At 37.2% G+C, this 17,834-nt stretch overlaps 1 protein-coding gene across 6 annotated transcripts in view; it reads right to left on the bottom strand.

The window, feature by feature from the left end:
- LOC129726473 (fibronectin type-III domain-containing protein 3a) overlaps positions 1 to 17,834 on the bottom strand; it is a 75,943-nt gene that overhangs the window by 20,267 nt on the left and 37,842 nt on the right. The gene's annotated exons all lie outside the window — the stretch shown is intronic.

The raw sequence follows: 17,834 nt of genomic DNA, 5'->3' as shown, positions 1-17,834 counted from the left end.
AACTTCTGAAAAAAGATCACAAGAGTGACCAAGAGCAACGCTCGGGATTTTGCGTAATATGTCTGTCGGAGTATTCTTAACTAATCTACAGGTAAAACCAAAAATATACAATTGGAATTAGTATGTAAGCAACTCACCCCGCTAGGGTCAATTCAATAACATTACTACCGGAAACAATTTCAATGTGTGTTTCTAAACAACACTATAAATATTTAGCTGGAGGATGTGTAGCAATCAAGAAAACAATTGTAATCTCATTTGCTCTACAATCGTGCCCCGCCTTATCGCTCTCCGAAAGAAACGACGAAAGTAAATAAATGTCTAAGAAATTCCAGGAAAACCCCGCTATCAGCAAGTAGCAGCGCGGTAGACGGTGAAAACACACAACGAAACACACGCGGTTTATTATGCCGATGACCATTCGGAATCTGAAATTGTGTACCTTTTAATAAGCCCCTTTCGTATGACATTTGAAATATGAAATATATGGTTTCCCTCGAAGCAAAAGCTAAAACAAGTGTAATTAGATGAAGTGAGTTGCAGATTTGAATGCGAGTGATTGAGGTTTCTTACAAACATGCCAGCCCTGTTGTTAGGCGCGTTGTCCAAAAAACTCAACGGTTTGTAAACAAACATTGATTGATACTTGCATCCACCTCATTCAAGATCGTTCCACGCTGGCAATCAAACGCGCGATCGTTGGAAAGAAATAGAACACAAGGTTAGTGTGGCACGCTCCAATGTTTCACTTTACTTAAGGACAAATAGAAACAAGCCTAAGAACGAATCATTACTAGAATTCAAGAAAAGTCGCGTTGAAAAAAGTTTAGTTGTCATTTTTTAATGGTCCTTATTTTCGAACATAATTAGGTACAACTGTTTTATGATATGATTCGACATTTTTCATGTTGTTATACGAATTATTGAATTATCTAATTAAAACATGAGCTCTAAATAAAATGTGGAACACTTATGTTTTTTCCTCCCTTTTGCATAGTTTTACCTGTATACAAATGTATGTGTACTGCTTTCTGTGCAACTTGGCCCAATGCATCATGCGTATATTAGGATTGTGCTTCAAACGGATCGTTACCAGCGAAGTTGAAAAAAAAGAACTTTTCCAAGTACTTTCAACTAAAACGCAAACGAAATCACAAAAAGTAATAGCAAGAAAAGTCTCGAAGTAATAGCGTTGCAATCGATTTTAATGTTTGCTTTAATGTCTCTTTTCTCTTACCTTTTTTTTTGATCATCGATTTTATATCAAACGGCGAAAATTAAATACCCTTACCCAGTATAGATTTATTCACAAAGTTAAACGTTTGAGCCGAAGCTTATGCATTGATTAGTTTGTGCAAGCGAATGAAGTACACTCGACTTAACATGCAGATTTACTTTCCTCCACAACATGCACCGGGTACGCAAAAAACAGGCATGTTAACACTACATGTTCATATCAACGCCATGTCCAACCCGTCTTGATTCATGTTTACAAATAAACTTTTTCTTTTGGATCTTTCTTTTCCCCGCGTTTGTTCCCGATGAGGTAAACGTTCTGGCGCCGATCATTATCGTCTTTTTGCTTCATCACCACCACCGTATGTATACTGATTTCATGGGATACATATTTACAAACGTCCACTGCCCTCCGGAACGTGGTAGACACTTAACAGGAGACACGTCAAACGTCCCCATTTGCGATTTACCATGAAAGTGACAATGACGTCGACAACGGCCGCCAGGCGGAGAGGAAAGTTTGCCAAATTGCTGTCCATCCTGTGGCGTTTATTGAACTCTTTTGTTTACATTTCGTCGGAAGGCACGAACAATTCAGGTCATTTGCTTAGTACGTACGTACGTACGTCTGTCAAGCGGCTTTGCGTACAAGCGTTGATGCAGAAAGATTTGGGACAGGTAAGCGTTGTTTTAAATAAAAATAGTGTTCAAATATTCGTAAGTGATTTAATTGTTGAGTAATTGAAAATTCCTACGTGGTTTTACTCGAGCGATTTTGTAGAATTAATGCAAAAAAATCGACGTAAGGTAATAACAAATGAACGAAACGTTACAGATTACTGGAAACACGCCTAACCTACTTTCAATGTTTTCCTTAGTAGTATAGTATAGAAAAATTATCACAATACATGATGTTTCAAATTGCCTACAATGATCTATTTTCTGTAATACTTTAGTCTCCCAATGCAAAAATACTGGTCAAGGTAAATTTTAAAAGCCTCTGCCTACTTCAAATTACTTAGCCGCTCTCACTATCGTCAGTTTTTTTGAGTTATTGATTATACGCTATAATTATATGTGAAATTTGAAGAAAAATAACGCGCCTGGAGAACAGATCAATTTGTCATGTTCAGAGATTTACTCCCCGAAATTTCAATCAATTAAAGCTTGAGCTTAAGCTTGAACGACCGCACATTTCGTAGTTGCTCCTCCGTGATGGATCTGAGCTAGTGAAGTTTCACAAAAAAAACCATCGTAAGATGGTTTTTTTTTAAGGGGGGATTTGTTAGTAACTTAAGTATTTATGATAAATATTAGTAAATAATGAGTATGTGTGTCCAATCACAAATGGTGACTTCTCAACACTGTTAGAAATTTGTAATTTTAATTGTTAGGATTTGTTTGCTTTCGCAATTAGGACTTATCATTCGTAGGGATTTAAACCTACTTGTCAGAAAAGGGGAAGTAAACTTACAACTAACTTAATTGCTAACTTATTGGCTATAAAGAGAGCTAATCGTAGCAATTGAGGATTGCAACGATTTTTGTCGAAAATTGTTAATAATTTTATTTGACATAGCTTCTAATGGTTCAACACCAGTAAGTCTATGTAATTCGAGTGTACCAAACCAAGGAGGACGCTTCAAAATCATTTTCAGAATTTTATTCTGAATCCTTTGGAGCGTTTTCTTCCTTGTTGAACAGCAACTTGACCAGATCGGTACAGCATAAAGCATTGCTGGTCTAAAAATTTGTTTGTAAATCAAAAGTTTGTTCTTTAAACAAAGTTTAGAATTCCTGTTAATGAGAGGATATAAACATCTCGTATTTTTGATGCACTTGGCTTGTATACTCTCAATGTGCTCTTTGAAAATAAGTTTTTTATCATAAATTAGTCCCAAGTACTTAACCTTGTCGGACCAACTTAAAATAACCCCATTCTTCTTGACAACGTGATTATTGTTTGGCTTGAGGAAAGAAGCCCTAGGCTTATGCGGAAAAATTATCATTTGAGTTTTAGAAGCATTGGGGGAGATTTTCCACTTTTGCAAGTAGGAAGAAAAAATATCTAGACTTTTCTGCAATCGACTGCATATGACACGAAGGCTTTTTCCTTTTACGGAAATGCTTGTGTCATCGCAGAACAATGACTTTGTGCATCCTGGAGGCAAATCAGGAAGATCTGAAGTGAATATGTTGTACAGGACTGGACCCAAGACTGAACCTTGAGGTACACCTGCTCTGACAGGAAATCTATCAGATTTTGAATTCTGATAGACAACCTGCAGAGTTCGATCAGTAAGCTAATTTTTTAAAATTTTGATTAGGAAAATTGGAAAATTAAAAGTTTGCAATTTCGCAATCAAACCTTTATGCCAAACACTGTCGAATGCTTTTTCTATGTCTAAAAGAGCAGCTCCAATGGAATAACCTTCAGATTTGTTAGCTCGTATCATATTAGTAACTCTGAGCAATTGATGAGTTGTGGAATGCCCATGGCGAAATCCAAACTGTTCATTTGCAAAAATTGAATTTTCGTTGATGTGTGACATCATTCTGTTAAGAATAATTCTCTCAAACAGTTTACTTATTGAAGAAAGCAAACTGATTGGTCGATAACTTGAAACTTCAGCTGGGTTCTTATCCGGTTTTAAAATTGGAGTAATTTTTGCATTTTTCCATTATTTGGAAAAATATGCAATTTTGAAGCAGCAATTGAAAATTTTCACTAAAAATTCCATTGTGCTCTCAGGGAGATGATTGATTAGTATATTAAAGATTCCATCGTCACCAGGTGCTTTCATATTTTTGAAATTTTTTATAATTGATTTAATCTCATTCAAGTTAGTTTCAATTATTTCTGCAGGTAAAAAATTCTGGGAAGAAATTGAATCAAATTGACGTGTGACTTCGTTTTCACTTGGACTCACAAAATTCAAATTTGAGTTATGAACACTCTCAAACTGCTGAGCAAGTCTTTGAGCCTTTTGTTCATTGGATACAAGAAAACGTTCACCATCTTTTAAAACTGGAATAGGCTTTTGAAGGTTTCTTAAGAATCTTCGACAGCTTCCAAAAGGGTTTTGAATATGGTTTCAATTTTTCAACTTTAGTCTCAAAATTTTGATTTCTCAGAAGAGTAAATCTATGTTTAATCTCTTTCTGTAAATCTTTATAAATAGTTTTAAAAACAGGGTCACGAGAACGTTGATATTGACGTCTGCGGACATTTTTCAAACGAATTAGAAGTTGAAGATTTTCGTCAATTATTGGTGAATCAAATTTCACTTGAGCCTTTGGAATAGAATAATTCCTGGCATCAACAATTGCACATTTTAATGCTTCCAAAGCGGAATCAATATTCACTTCGTTTTGAAAATCAAGCTCATTATTGAAATTTCTCTCAATATGAGTTTTGTATCTTTCCCAATTAGCCTTGTTATAATTAAAAACAGAGCTCATAGGGTTTAAAACTGATTCATGTGATAAAGAAAAAGTTATTGGAAGATGGTCAGAATCAAAGTCAGCATGTGTGATCAAATCACTACATACATGACTGATCTGTTAGCACCAAATCAATTGTTGAAGGGTTTCTTACAGAAGAAAAGCATGTAGGACTATTCGGAGACAAAATAGAATAGTATCCTGAAGAACAATCATTGAATGAAATTTTACCATTGGAATTACTTTGAGAATTATTCCATGATCGATGTTTAGCGTTAAAATCGCCGATTATAAAAAAATTCGAGCGATTTCTGGTGAGTTTTTGTAAATCACCTTTAAAATAATTTTTGTGCTCGCGTGTGCATTGAAATGGTAAATATGCAGCGGCAATAAATGAAATCCCAAGTTCAGTTTGAACTTCAATTCCCAAAGTTTCAATAACTTTCGTCTTAAGATGGGGAAGAGCACGATGTTTGATTCGGCGATGACTAACAATTGCAACTCCACCGCCGGAACCCTGAATCCTATCATATCTATGAACCACGTAATTGGGATCATATTTTAGTTTGATGTTAAGTTTCAAAAATGTTTCAGTAATAATTGCAATGTGCACATTATTTACTGTTGAAAAATTAAAAAGCTCATTCTCATTGGCCTTCAATGAGCGAGCATTCCAATTTAATATTTTAATTGTTTTATTTAAAATCATTGCTAAATTTTAAATTAGAAACAATTTTAATAGTAAAATTTGTGCCTATTTGAATGGCTTCAAACATTGATTTTGCCTGCAACATGGCGTTCATAAGATCGAACATTGCCTGTTGCAAAAAAAATCGTAAGATGATAAATTTCTCACTTTTAGGTGGGTTAACAATAAAATTTCTAATTTCTATGAAATGGAGAAAAATTCATAAAACAACTAAAAAAAAAAAGTTTGCTAACTTAGTTTTACAATCTGAAAACAAGCTCTGACAGAGAAAACGATAGCGAACAGATTGGTATACTACTGTTTGAGTTTCACCCAACACATTTCGAGTATTTCGTCTGAATACACAGGCGGTTCCTGAAGCTGCTTAGAATATGTTCCCTACCCTAATTGATATTGTTCTGATCGAGTTGTCGAAACCCGTATATTCGGTATGAGTATTTCTATAACCGGAATTTACACACACATGCACACGAATATACCAACACTCATACGAACATATATGCGAATATTCACTATCGATTTTTTTTCTTTTATCACATTTTTTCCTAATTTATCGAAGCTATCTATTTATGGTGTATTCAATTGACATCTTACTGTAATCTTACATCTGCATGTAAAGGTTTCTGATCATTTTTAGAAGAAAATGTTTTTAAGAATTTAAGAAAATTAATTTTTTAAGTTTTGACGTAGAACAATGTCGCTTAGGAAGTTCGGTTACATAGGTATGTGAGTGGCGAATGACCCTAAAGGTTAAAACCACTATAAAAAATACATAAGGATGTAAAATGAAAATCTGGAAACGGAAAAAGTGGAACATATGTCTAATTTTAAATCCTATTGAGTAGTTTCGTTTTAGATGGATTTCGTTCGTTCCTGTAACAATCGATGTGAAAATCTTCCATGCATCCGCCAAAATGGAGAACATTGTAATTTGACTATTCGAACTATTGTACTCTTTAAAGTTGTTAAGCCTTGTAAAACGCAGAATTCGACTTCTGGTTGGTCACTTAACACTTATTTTCCCAAGCACGGTCGACAACTTGGTAAATCGGTATTATACTATTCGGCCTATATAAGAGGCTGCTTTTGCCTAAACTAGTCATATTAGTTCTGGAAAGCAACTAGAACAGTCCCTTCTTAGCAACAGCAGCAGGGGCAGCGGATAGCACCAGTGGTATCTGCTGTAATAGATGTCTTCGTTATACTTAGTTAGCTCTGCTTTGTTCTGGCACCAAAGCTGCAAACATTTCTCTACGGACATCCGTCTAATTATGGATCCTTACCTAAGAACTATTATCCCGCTGTCGGGGCATCATTTTTTTTCACACAATGTCGGGGCATCATTGCCGGTCGAGGGTTTCAGCCTTTCTCCGGTGAAGCTCTGCCGAGCATTCTGGATTCTGGCAATCAAAATTTCTGCTGACTGTCTGATTTTCAGTGTGAATACAGCCTCCCACTTCGTTAACAGAGTGCCTCATTGAGATTTGGTAATATTATTTGAATTAAATGTTTACAAGATTTTAAAATATTTTGCTTTCTCCCATCCAATAAGACAGATGTTTCGTTGCCTCCGTCGTACGCAAATTCACCACAATTGCCGCTGTCGGAATAGCACAGGAGAGCAATCAACATCATATCCGTTTTCCAATTGAACAACAAACTGTTCTATTTAGGACAACCAAACAAATGAAATGAAGATTTAATATTTTCTCGTTTTGTTAGAATTGAAAGTTAAATGTTATATTAATCTGCATGCACTCCGCCTGTTGAGACTCGTTTGCGCTGGATAGTGTTTCAACTTCAACTGCTCTGTAGTTCTACGTAAACCTTGCGGTCGTGGCTTTGCACACAGCCCTTGTGATTTTTTAAATCAATAAAATTATTATGAAATTCAGTTTCAAAGAAAAACAAGGCTTAAAATGCTATTTTCGATAGCTATTTTCGTAAGGTAGCAGAAAGAGTATTTTTTAAAGAAATTACGGAGCATTAAATGCGGTGTTATGGCATTTAATGAGCAACGGATAAGCACGAAATTATCGTCCTATTAAATATTTGTTCTACTGACTTTGTACTTACAACGCTTCTGTAGACAATTGCAGTAGAAGTCAAAAGTCAAAAACGTACACAAAGTCTCATCAGTTCGTTATAGACTTCAACATTTTCAAAAAAAAAATTGCCTAGAATTACAAATTATATGAGGATCTTACCACCATCAGACAAAGACATCTATCATGCAATCGAATAACGTCGTGCTGGTAAATACGATCCACTCAAGATAATAAAATAGTCTTCGACACTCATAAAGAACAGTAATAGACCAACTACTTTCATACAAAATCTTTTCTTGTCCTCAAATGAGTCATCCTAAAATAGCTGTTACATCAGATCTATCACTGTTATCGAATTTCGTTGGCTTTGTTTGGTGTCGTGATAAGCTAATTAAAAAGTTCGTTATCGATAAAAAAATCATAATCAAGTAATTGCTCGTGTGCTGTTGTGCTTTATAGAGTGTTTCGCTCTCGTCAAGCAAGTCGGCCATTACGAATCGGAGTATTTTTTTTTAAATTGTAGCTCAAGAATGAAATCAAGTAAAACCTTTCAACATTCATGCAGTTGAAATATAAAAGAAAAAGATTGGCTCCATTAAAGTCCAAGAGCAAATGACAGCGACAAAGCATAAGGCCAAAAGCCCACTATACCAGCCACCAATTGGGCAGAGTTTCGCGACAAAAGTGATTGGCCGTTCTTGATTCCATTTGGCATTTGGCGCTGCTTCGTTATTTTGCGTGTTTTCTTTTTCGGTGAACCTGAAAAAGTGTATATAGGGTGGAGGGCAAAGAACTTGATCGCACAGACCAAACGGCAGCCGCCGTGGAACCGGTCCGCGAGTGGGAAATTCCGCCTTGACTCGCCAAAACCTCTTTTCTCGTGGGATCGACTCCGGTTGTTACGCTTTGAAAAAAAAAAAGCTGGGCAAAAGCTAACCGTTTAACGTCTTTCCGCTAAATGGTGTATCAAAGTAATGCTCGAGCAAAGGGAATGGACTTTCAACCAACCAAATCCCACGATCTCTTCTACTACGTGCAGAATGGCTATTTAGTTGATCGTGATCTGGGAATGTTCAATTTGTACTTTGATTAGGCGCTGACGTTGGGCTGGAAAAAAAACAGCAGACATTCGATTTTCTTCAAAGTCCAGCCGCAGCTCGAAGAATCGTCCAGACAGTTATTAATATTTCACGTATGCACACCGCCCGAAATTCCAGCTGGAAGACAGAAGTGAAAAAAAAACAGTATTCCTCTGTCCCCACATCATACGCTATGTGAAACATTGATAGCCAGAATGAGAAAAGGAACAAAGCACAGAAACACAAAAAGAGCATAACTAGTCAAGGTCATTATTTGCACAGGGTACAATCAACTTTTCTGTGTGGCACTTGAAGCCACGGCATCGCGTGGACAAACGGGTGTATGAAGAAATCAAGACCGAAGTAGCATGCGAGATCACATCCATGCTGGACTGGCGATCGGTCTGGCTGGAACTGGTCCGGCTCTCGCTAACCAGTCGACCTAGCAAACGGTGAGCTGACGGCAACAGTAGCAGAAGCAGCAGGAGAGGATGCAGATTAATATAAACATACTCACAGACACACTCACACGCAGCGTTGCCAGGTATCCAGATTTAGCTGGATTATCCAGATTTTTGAACATGTATCCAGGTAGACAGCTTTGATGTCCAATTATCCAGATTTTTCATGGATGATCCAGATTTTATTTTCTCTGTTCCGCAAAAAGGTCATCACTTCAATTTTGGCGCGAAATTTTGCAATTTTGTCACCTCAAATTTCGCGTACCCCAAGACTTTTATTCGAAAAATTAACCCTTCACCCCATGAAATGATTGCCAGATTTTTTCCAGATTTTTATTTTGCCTTTTCCAGATTTTTGAAAAAATGACCTGGCAACGCTGCTCACACGACACTAACCGCTCAGCTGAGTGTGAGAAGCTAGCGTGTGGACGCAAACCGCTTGGAGCAGATGTGGCGAAATAGGGAAGCACTGGAACCGAGCAGTCCCTTGCCCAGGCACTGTGTCTGTTTCGAGTGGACGGGGGCATTGGCATCGAAGAAAGGCAGATCGGTTTTTTTTATAAAGCTAACTTTGGGTAAGCTATTTTTTCGTCGTTGCCAGGGAAACACACGAGAAACGCGTGTATGTCAAATAATATCCGATGGCGAGGTTCGATAAAGTTACCTCGAGAATCCGTTAACTGAACGCATTTCTGACGACGACGATCCGCCAAATACCGGCGGCGCGTGCTTGGTAGAGTGGATTTCATACCCACGCTCTAACAGATGAAGTAAACAGGGGAACACGTATTCTACTTTCAAACGATCGAGGTACGAGTTTTGCCGTACCGGTGAAAATAGTCCGATTTAGGCACAAAAAAAGGTGTTTACAGTGTTGATATATCGAAATTTTGTTACGTTTCATAATATCACTGCCATGTAATTTGATCGAAATATTGTACTTCAACGATTTCATCGAAAACATCGACCGATTTTTACACTTTTGTAAAAATATATAAATAAACTTTTACCGACACAACAAGTATTTCTTCATGGCTGGATTGAATCCATCCCAATGTCATAAAAAAGAGTTTTAGGAGTTGAATAATTTTATTTAGTGGTGTTACGCATTAGAGAAAGCTACGAAGAATGTGCGGCGTGTGTTTATTTTTGTGAGTAGTTTGCACATCAAAAATGCATAGAATTTTAAACATTAATTACAATTACGTGTTGAAAAAATAATTACAGTTTTACAGCAAATATTTCGCACGAAAAGTATTTCAAATCGAATTTTAAATGTTACCTGAATATTCTGCTAAAAAATATACCGAAATCTTTGAATATTCTTTTCCATTATCAATTCTGGAAAACAAGACCTGAAAGCAGTTTTAAGCGCGAATTGTGCTCCAAAATGGATCATTTTTTAAAACTTTTTCACTAATAGTGTCACTTGAAATAATCCAAATGAATCTTTTTGATCATCATCAAGAGAAGATATTCGACGATACTGGTGAATATTTTAAGAAATTTTTCGTTAAATAATGAAACAATCTCGCATACTGACTGGTCCGATCATGATGCAAAACTCTAGTAGGAGATAAATCCGGAACAAGTATAGAATTTTATCACCTCGAACTAGGAACATTGAAAAATAGTGTTGACCTGGTTTTAAGTGACCCATAATACTGGGAACTGAGTGCACCTAAGCTTGGCTCATTCATTCAACATAAATACGTACAGAATTTCAACCTATGACTTATGCTCCCTTAATAATGAGATTACAATATATGTTGATTTAATAAATTTCATTTCTTATCAATACTTTTATACTTTTTTATAAATTTCATTTCTTATCAATACTTTTTTTTTTTTTTACTTTTAATAATGAGATTACAATATATGTTGATTTAATAAATTTCATTTCTTATCAATACTTTTATATCAACATCACATTCCTAGGGCATTGCGGTACAAAAAAGAATGAAAAAGCGCGAGGAACGGTTCAATTCAGTTACTCGAAGGGCAAAAATCGTTCTGTGCGATCTCAGAGAGCCCTCAAAATGGAACTTAAGAATCTCAAAAAAAAAAAAACATGAACCCAGCGACTACTCAATATCTCAAAACTACCTTCAGTGGCCTTGTTACAGGCAACTGCCCAAGTAAACATCACTGTAATCAAATAGATGATACAGCATATGATGAAAGACGATGTGAGGCTCAATCTAGCTTACGAAGAGCATTTTAGTGGACATTGAAAAAATGGACAAAAATTGCTCATTTTTCACCGGTTCACACGCACTAACGAAACTTACCATGCAGCATCAATTATAGTAACCCATGAGTCAGCAAAGAAAATGTAATAGTACTACCAATCGAACTCTAACCATAATGGCGAAAACAGTGAAGCTGTTCCAGTCAGAAGTGTGCGCATTCAAAGAACGGTACCTCGCCGCGTCAAAAACGGACATCGTGCGGCACTGTGTAGATGCCGGATACGTCCGTTTCGGCATCTACAAAATCTTAGCACTTTAGAATAACAATCAAAGCATCGAAAGAAAGCCCGGTCCGGACAGCCGATGACTCTGAGCGACGAGAAGCTCGATTTTCCCGGCGATTCGCGACGTGGCAGGGGATGGGCGACAAGACCTATCTCACCCTGGATGGCAACGACTGGCAGGGCGCTTCGTTTTCCACTTTCCGCACGAAGGAAGTGAGGTCCGAGGTGAAGTTCATTTCACACATCAAGTTCCCCTAAGAAGCGATGCTGTGGTTGACAGTCAGCCGCCTCTCTTTCGCTCCGGACTAGCCGTGTACGGGGAAATTTATAGTACGAAGTGCCTGCCGGAAGTTGCGTCGTTTGTCAAGTAATACCATGAGGGCGAAGACGTGGTGTTTTGGCCGGACTTCTCGGAGCGATAGTTGGAGGAGATGGAGCGGCTAAATATTGATGTGGTACCGAAGTCGGTGAGCTCGCCCAGCGTTCCCCAGTTTCATCTCATCGAGAATTTCTGCGCGAACCTGAAGCGTACGATCTTCTCTAAAAACTTTCTTGCAAAAACTAAGGAGGAATTGATTGATAAAACCGAAAAAAAGAACTAAAACATGCTTACACGCATATTTTCGTTCGCCATGGCGAATGTTCCAGTTATTTGCCAGAAGACCGCTCGGAATCCAAAAAAAGTCCATTTTTCAATGCAAACATGACGCAAGATATGAAGTTTCAACAATGTATGGATCTTAAGAACTGTAACAGAAGCGTTTAAGGTTTAAGGCACCATCAGCAACTAGAGCTGACGACGATGATTGCCTGCCAATATGTAGGTCAGCACGTGTTTTGGCATCAAAAATCTTTAAAATTTCGATCAAAAACATTCACATCCAGAAGTACCTGAGAACAAGGTGAAATTGGTCAATTTTTGTAATATTCTCCAATGAACATTCATTTAGTTTTTTTTTTCCCGATATAATATATATTTAAAACAAGTACTGGTATGTGCTCAAGAAAACCTTATGGAAATTTTCGAAAATTCTATATGGTACTATGAGATAAATCGGAGTGGAACTGATCACCCTTGAAATCCACACATTCTCTTGGAAGTGTGCTATTTGATATGTTCATGATAGATGATGAATTCATTTGATCATCGATCAAAAATTTTGGTAATTTCTCGCGAAGACATCAGTCCATATATTAATTATTTTTATTGTTAAAAATTATATTTTTTTGTTAAAAATAATTATTGTTAAAAATTATATTTTTTGGGCTTTTATTAAACTTTACTCACTTCTCCAAATTAAACATAAAGGACATGCAAGGGTTAACTTTGACAAGTACGTGAATCTTGCAAAAGTTGCATTTCAGGACACGTAAACATTGCCTAGTGTTGTAAGATCAGTATCTTCTGTTTAGTATTTTTTATCACGAATTTTCAGGTGATCACTTCAAACCACTGATCAAGAATCACAATATTTTAAACAAAAAAGCAATCCGGAACGAAAAATTTGTGGAAAAAAATGAATGCAAGCGTTTTTTACACACACCAACTATGTACAGCGTTTCGGGGAAGTGGTCATTACTCCACAAATAATTGGTATTTCTTATGAACAAACGTGTTTTTTGTTGCTGATTAACAGAAGTTATTACTTTTATGCAATAAAACAGGTGCTGCTACACTGCCTGTAATCGCATAATTGTAACATTCGACATTTTATGGATTTCGTGCTTTTTATTGGAAAACGCTTAAAATAGTATGTACTTTTTACATCTGAAAAGATATATTTATGTTTGTTTGAAAAAAGTCGTAAAAAATACCAAGTTGTTTTGTCACATAGCGTAAATAACCGCATAATTGTCACACTACTTGGCTTTTTCAACTTTTTTGTAAAAAAAGCTTCCATCCAAATCCACATCTGCATCGTTTGGAACTCGAAAGTTATAATGATCCAGTAACCAACCACCGGTGATCCGTTTCTGATGTTCAGCTCATGCTTGTTGAATACAAGAAAAACTTCATTTCCCTCGTGATATATTTCAAAAGTACCTTGAAAGTGACGGAATAAAAGTATGATTGCAAAAATTTCTTCATGATAGTAAGTTTATTTGAAGTGTCTATTTGCAAGAATTATTGGGAACAATGCATTTAAGGTCAAAATATAAAAGTGTCATTTTCTCGAACAACCAATTTTGCAAATGTTACAATTATGCGATTATGGGCAGTACATGCTTAAAAAAATTTCAGACTTTCCCTTTTTTCTCGAGCAAAAAGGTATATAACCCATAAAAAAAGTAAATTGTTGACATTTACTCAATTAAATCAATTTGAATATTGCACGTAAAAAGGAGCTCGTAGCCTCAAGGTTACAGAGTCCGCGTTGTCAAGAGTTCAAATCTTAGTAGAATCAGAGTTCGCGGTCAGAGGGACTTTTACGCATAGTTTATTCTCCTTTTCACCCTTCCCTTCACGCTAAATTGCAGAAAAAAAGTTCAATGAACTTATAACTGCTCCAGGCAGTTATAATTGCCGATACTTGGTAGGCTAACTAACGAAGCTCGGTAAAGAAGAGCAGTAGAAGCTTTATAAAGGCGTGTCTCTACACGGGGCAAAAGTATAAATTTCGGTCACTGATCACGGTGAGACAAAGTGACCTTCCCTTCCGTTACTAGTCGTTAGAGATGCAGAACTAAACTCGGTCTCTGGCAACAACGACCTTCTTCTACCCGACCGTAAAGACGAAGCCGGCGCCGTTATCGATCTTTTCAAAGCGGAAGCTACTGCATTGTTGTACATCTAAGATGGTAAATTAATCCCAAATAGCCATCTATATGTAGTTCTTTGTGCAACTTCACTAGCTCAGATCCATCACGGAGCAGCAACTATGAAAAGTGCGGTAGTCACAGCTCGAAGCTCGAATCGAATCGAATATTGCACATGGTTAAATAATTTGGCTGAACTAAGCTAATAATTGATTTAAAAAAAAAATACTTCCAAACTATTCAAACGAGAAATAAAAATGATTGACGTAAATACCAAACTATACTATCAGCAGTAATGAACTTATAATTTGGTGCAGGTGTGCAGTCTTCTTTGTTCCTTAAAAAACTCTAACATGCATGCCTTATGTACGATAATTGAGAGTGTCTTGATTGTGATTACTCCCCCAAACTGTGATTTTCAGAATTTGTAGTTGAACAGGCAGGTTCAAAAGCCACGAGTCGCCCCTGGTTATAGTGGTCAATAAAATTCAGTTTGAAGACTAGGATAATTTCTAAATCTTTCACTTTTCACACTTTTTTACATTCTGATTTTCTAATGTGATGTCATTTTTTGACGTAGAGTTACGTCTTATGGCAACATTTTGGCAAATTGAAATACGGAAAACCTCCGAGTGCGTCACGAAAATTGTCCGGTTTCAAATGCTATAACTCAGTTAGTTAACAACGGATTTCCTACATTTTTGTCATTTTTAAATCCAAGTTGGCGACTGTCAGTTTCCAGAAAACAGTCTGAAACGATCAAATACCATGTAATATAAGAACTGGGGGGATGAAAAAATACATTGACCTAAGACATATTGAGTTGATGAATGGGTTAACTTGCGGACATGGCTCATACACAACCTCTTCAACTTTTTTTCTTCAATCCAATTTCCAAAATAAACCAGCAGATGATTCGACATCTCATTCGTTTTTGAAAAAATTGTTGCCAATTGACACAATCCAATTTATTTGTTTATTCTCATGATTAGCTAGATGCCACCAAAAAGTAGGACTAGGTCGTTTCGAAAACATGAACTAATCAAAATAAGCCAAAAAAAGGTGCGAACGGAAATGTGAAGTCAATCCTCATATCTTCAGCCTCCTAAAATTTCACATATAACGAGTTTATTTATAATCATCAAAGTTTCGTTCCACAAAGATTCGCACAGTTTGTCAGACAGCATCGACGAAACGAGCGATTGTTTCCTGTCAAGCGGTGAGAAAGACAAGACCTATACCACCTAGCCTATACCAAATCGAACGTCCTTTAGACGATGCGCCAGAGACTAATCGCCGTGGAAAGGATGTTCGAGCAACGAAGCAAAAGCCTATTTTATCACGATGCTTGTCTCTGACATTTCCACCGTAGTCGGTTGACATTTGGCCGTGCATTTCGTGGCATTCCTTTGTCGGCTCGCACAAATTGCCTTGTAACCATATTGTAAAACATTTCAAGACAACGGCTAATAGTAAGTGCCAACAACAACGAAATTACGAAAATTAAAGTAGGTTTTCAAAGGAATGATACAATCCTTAGGATGCAATAAACGAAATGATATTCTTAGTTGGTGAGATGAGAACGATTTCGTTTCCACTTGAGTGTTTTAGGGTAGAAACTTCTGGCCGAGAGTGTATGTTCTCAATTGTTGCGTCTAAAACTGACACCCGTCTTAGACTCCGCGAATGTTTCGTCATGGGAACGGAACAATGGATGAGAGAATGTGGGGACGCCTCTGCTGACGGCTGGCGACGTTAGCGATGTCTTTCTGCAGCAGCTGCGTTAGCATTCCGCACAAGCCAACAGGAACAGAACCTCGAGACAGTGACTCAATCACACCGTGACTATTGCAAACAAAATGCGCCTTGCAGCGAGTGTTGCTTGTTGAAGTTCGGATGGTGAGCAGAAAATGTGTGTTCCGTGTATACTTATCAATTGAATAATATGTACTGTCAAGCGACTAGTGAATCATAACTCTATCCATTCTGAGCGGAGTCAGATCGAATTTTTCGAAGAAACGAAAATAGTATTATTTGCCAACTAAAATTTAATACACTTTTCATCTTCCCATCGTTGCTTTCCACCGTTCAATTGTTGCTTATTGATTAGGCGTAATGATTCAGTAATGTGAAAATTACCTGAACTGGGCAGCACAAATTAAATTTTTCCTTTTCTTCTCCTTTAACGGCAGAGATTGTCATTCAGTCCATATCATTCCGATAAGTGCTTCCACAAGTAACCGGCGACTGTGGATAAAAACCCGTTTTACCTCTTCAGGGCGCAGCGACCGGTATAATAACCTTTAGTGGTGTGTAATTTACTGAAACTGACGCAAACCGAAATATCAAAGATCATTTCCCCATGGCAACAGATCGAAACCAGATCCGCTAGTCGCTAGATGCCGGCGACAGGGTTGTTGATTGTTTGAGGATCTGAAAGTCACAAGTTCGCATAAATTAAAACCATCAGCACAGCTCGCACTCAGTTGGGGTTAAGGGAAAACTCACAAATTGGGGTTCACACAGATTCGACTGGAGCCCGGCTCAAATCCAGTCCAGACAAACTGATGAGCAACAATGATACAGGGTGCCCCCGCTGTTTGCAATATTTAGTTTGCACCGCAAAGTCTGAACCATAAATCGGAGATTTATACGAACACAACAGTAAGTTCGATCTGCATGTAAGAGCTATACGGGTGAGAGTTTCCAGTCCTCATGTGAAACAACACTCCACTCTTTCATTCGCTGTCTTATGTAGTGTTTTTGTTCAGCTAATTTGACTCGCAGAAAACGAAACCGATGATTGTGTGGCAAGGCAGGAGACTATTTAGCTGAAATTGAAAACTATTTGCTAGGGAACGCAAACTTCACCATGAAACCAAACACTCTCGAATCGTTTGTGAAAAGATAATCACATCAGCTTTGATCGGTTTGTTCTTGGGATAGATAACTAAGTTGGCATACACAAAAATAACAAAAATAATTGCGAAGATATGTAGCTCAATCTTCGATAACTGTCTTTCACAGTTTTCGTTGAGAATAATCGGCCAAGACAAAATAACTAATTTAAAAATAATTTCAACTTTAATAAAATGTTAGGGTGGGGCCAGAACCAAGTTATCTGGTTCCATTTGAAGCCCAAAGAATCCTAAGCCTGCCGAAAGTCGATTGGTTTTGTCTCCGCTTGGTGCATAGCATTTCAAATTTGTATGAAGATTTGTATGGGAAAACCTACTTCATGCATTCCCCTTTATAGAGAGTTCAGTAATGATTTATGCACTACATTTATCAAAGTATAGTATTTTGGATGCTTAACAGCTTGGCCGAAGACACTGAAGCTAGGCTGTCTTTAAAAAAGCTATAGCTGTTCAAAGTGGAATATGTCGAAATATATGCTAAAAATTCTTTTTTGATGCCAAATGTCTTAGAGATGCATTAAACGCCGTGATCTGGAGTCATGTCAAAATAAACGTTTTGAAAAACATCGATTTTCTGGGATAAAGAAATTCGTGAGCTGGGGCCAATGGAACATATAGGAAAAATCAACCTTCGAATTTCGTCTAGCGGTAGGGCTGAAAAGCCCCAGAAAGTCGATGTTTTTCGAACAAATTTTTTTTTGTCGTG

The sequence above is a fragment of the Wyeomyia smithii genome, chromosome 3, assembly GCF_029784165.1.
Source record: "Wyeomyia smithii strain HCP4-BCI-WySm-NY-G18 chromosome 3, ASM2978416v1, whole genome shotgun sequence".
Classification (NCBI taxonomy): domain Eukaryota; kingdom Metazoa; phylum Arthropoda; class Insecta; order Diptera; family Culicidae; genus Wyeomyia; species Wyeomyia smithii.
Note: the sequence above shows the minus strand (reverse complement) of the source record. Positions and strands in the feature narration are given on the sequence as shown.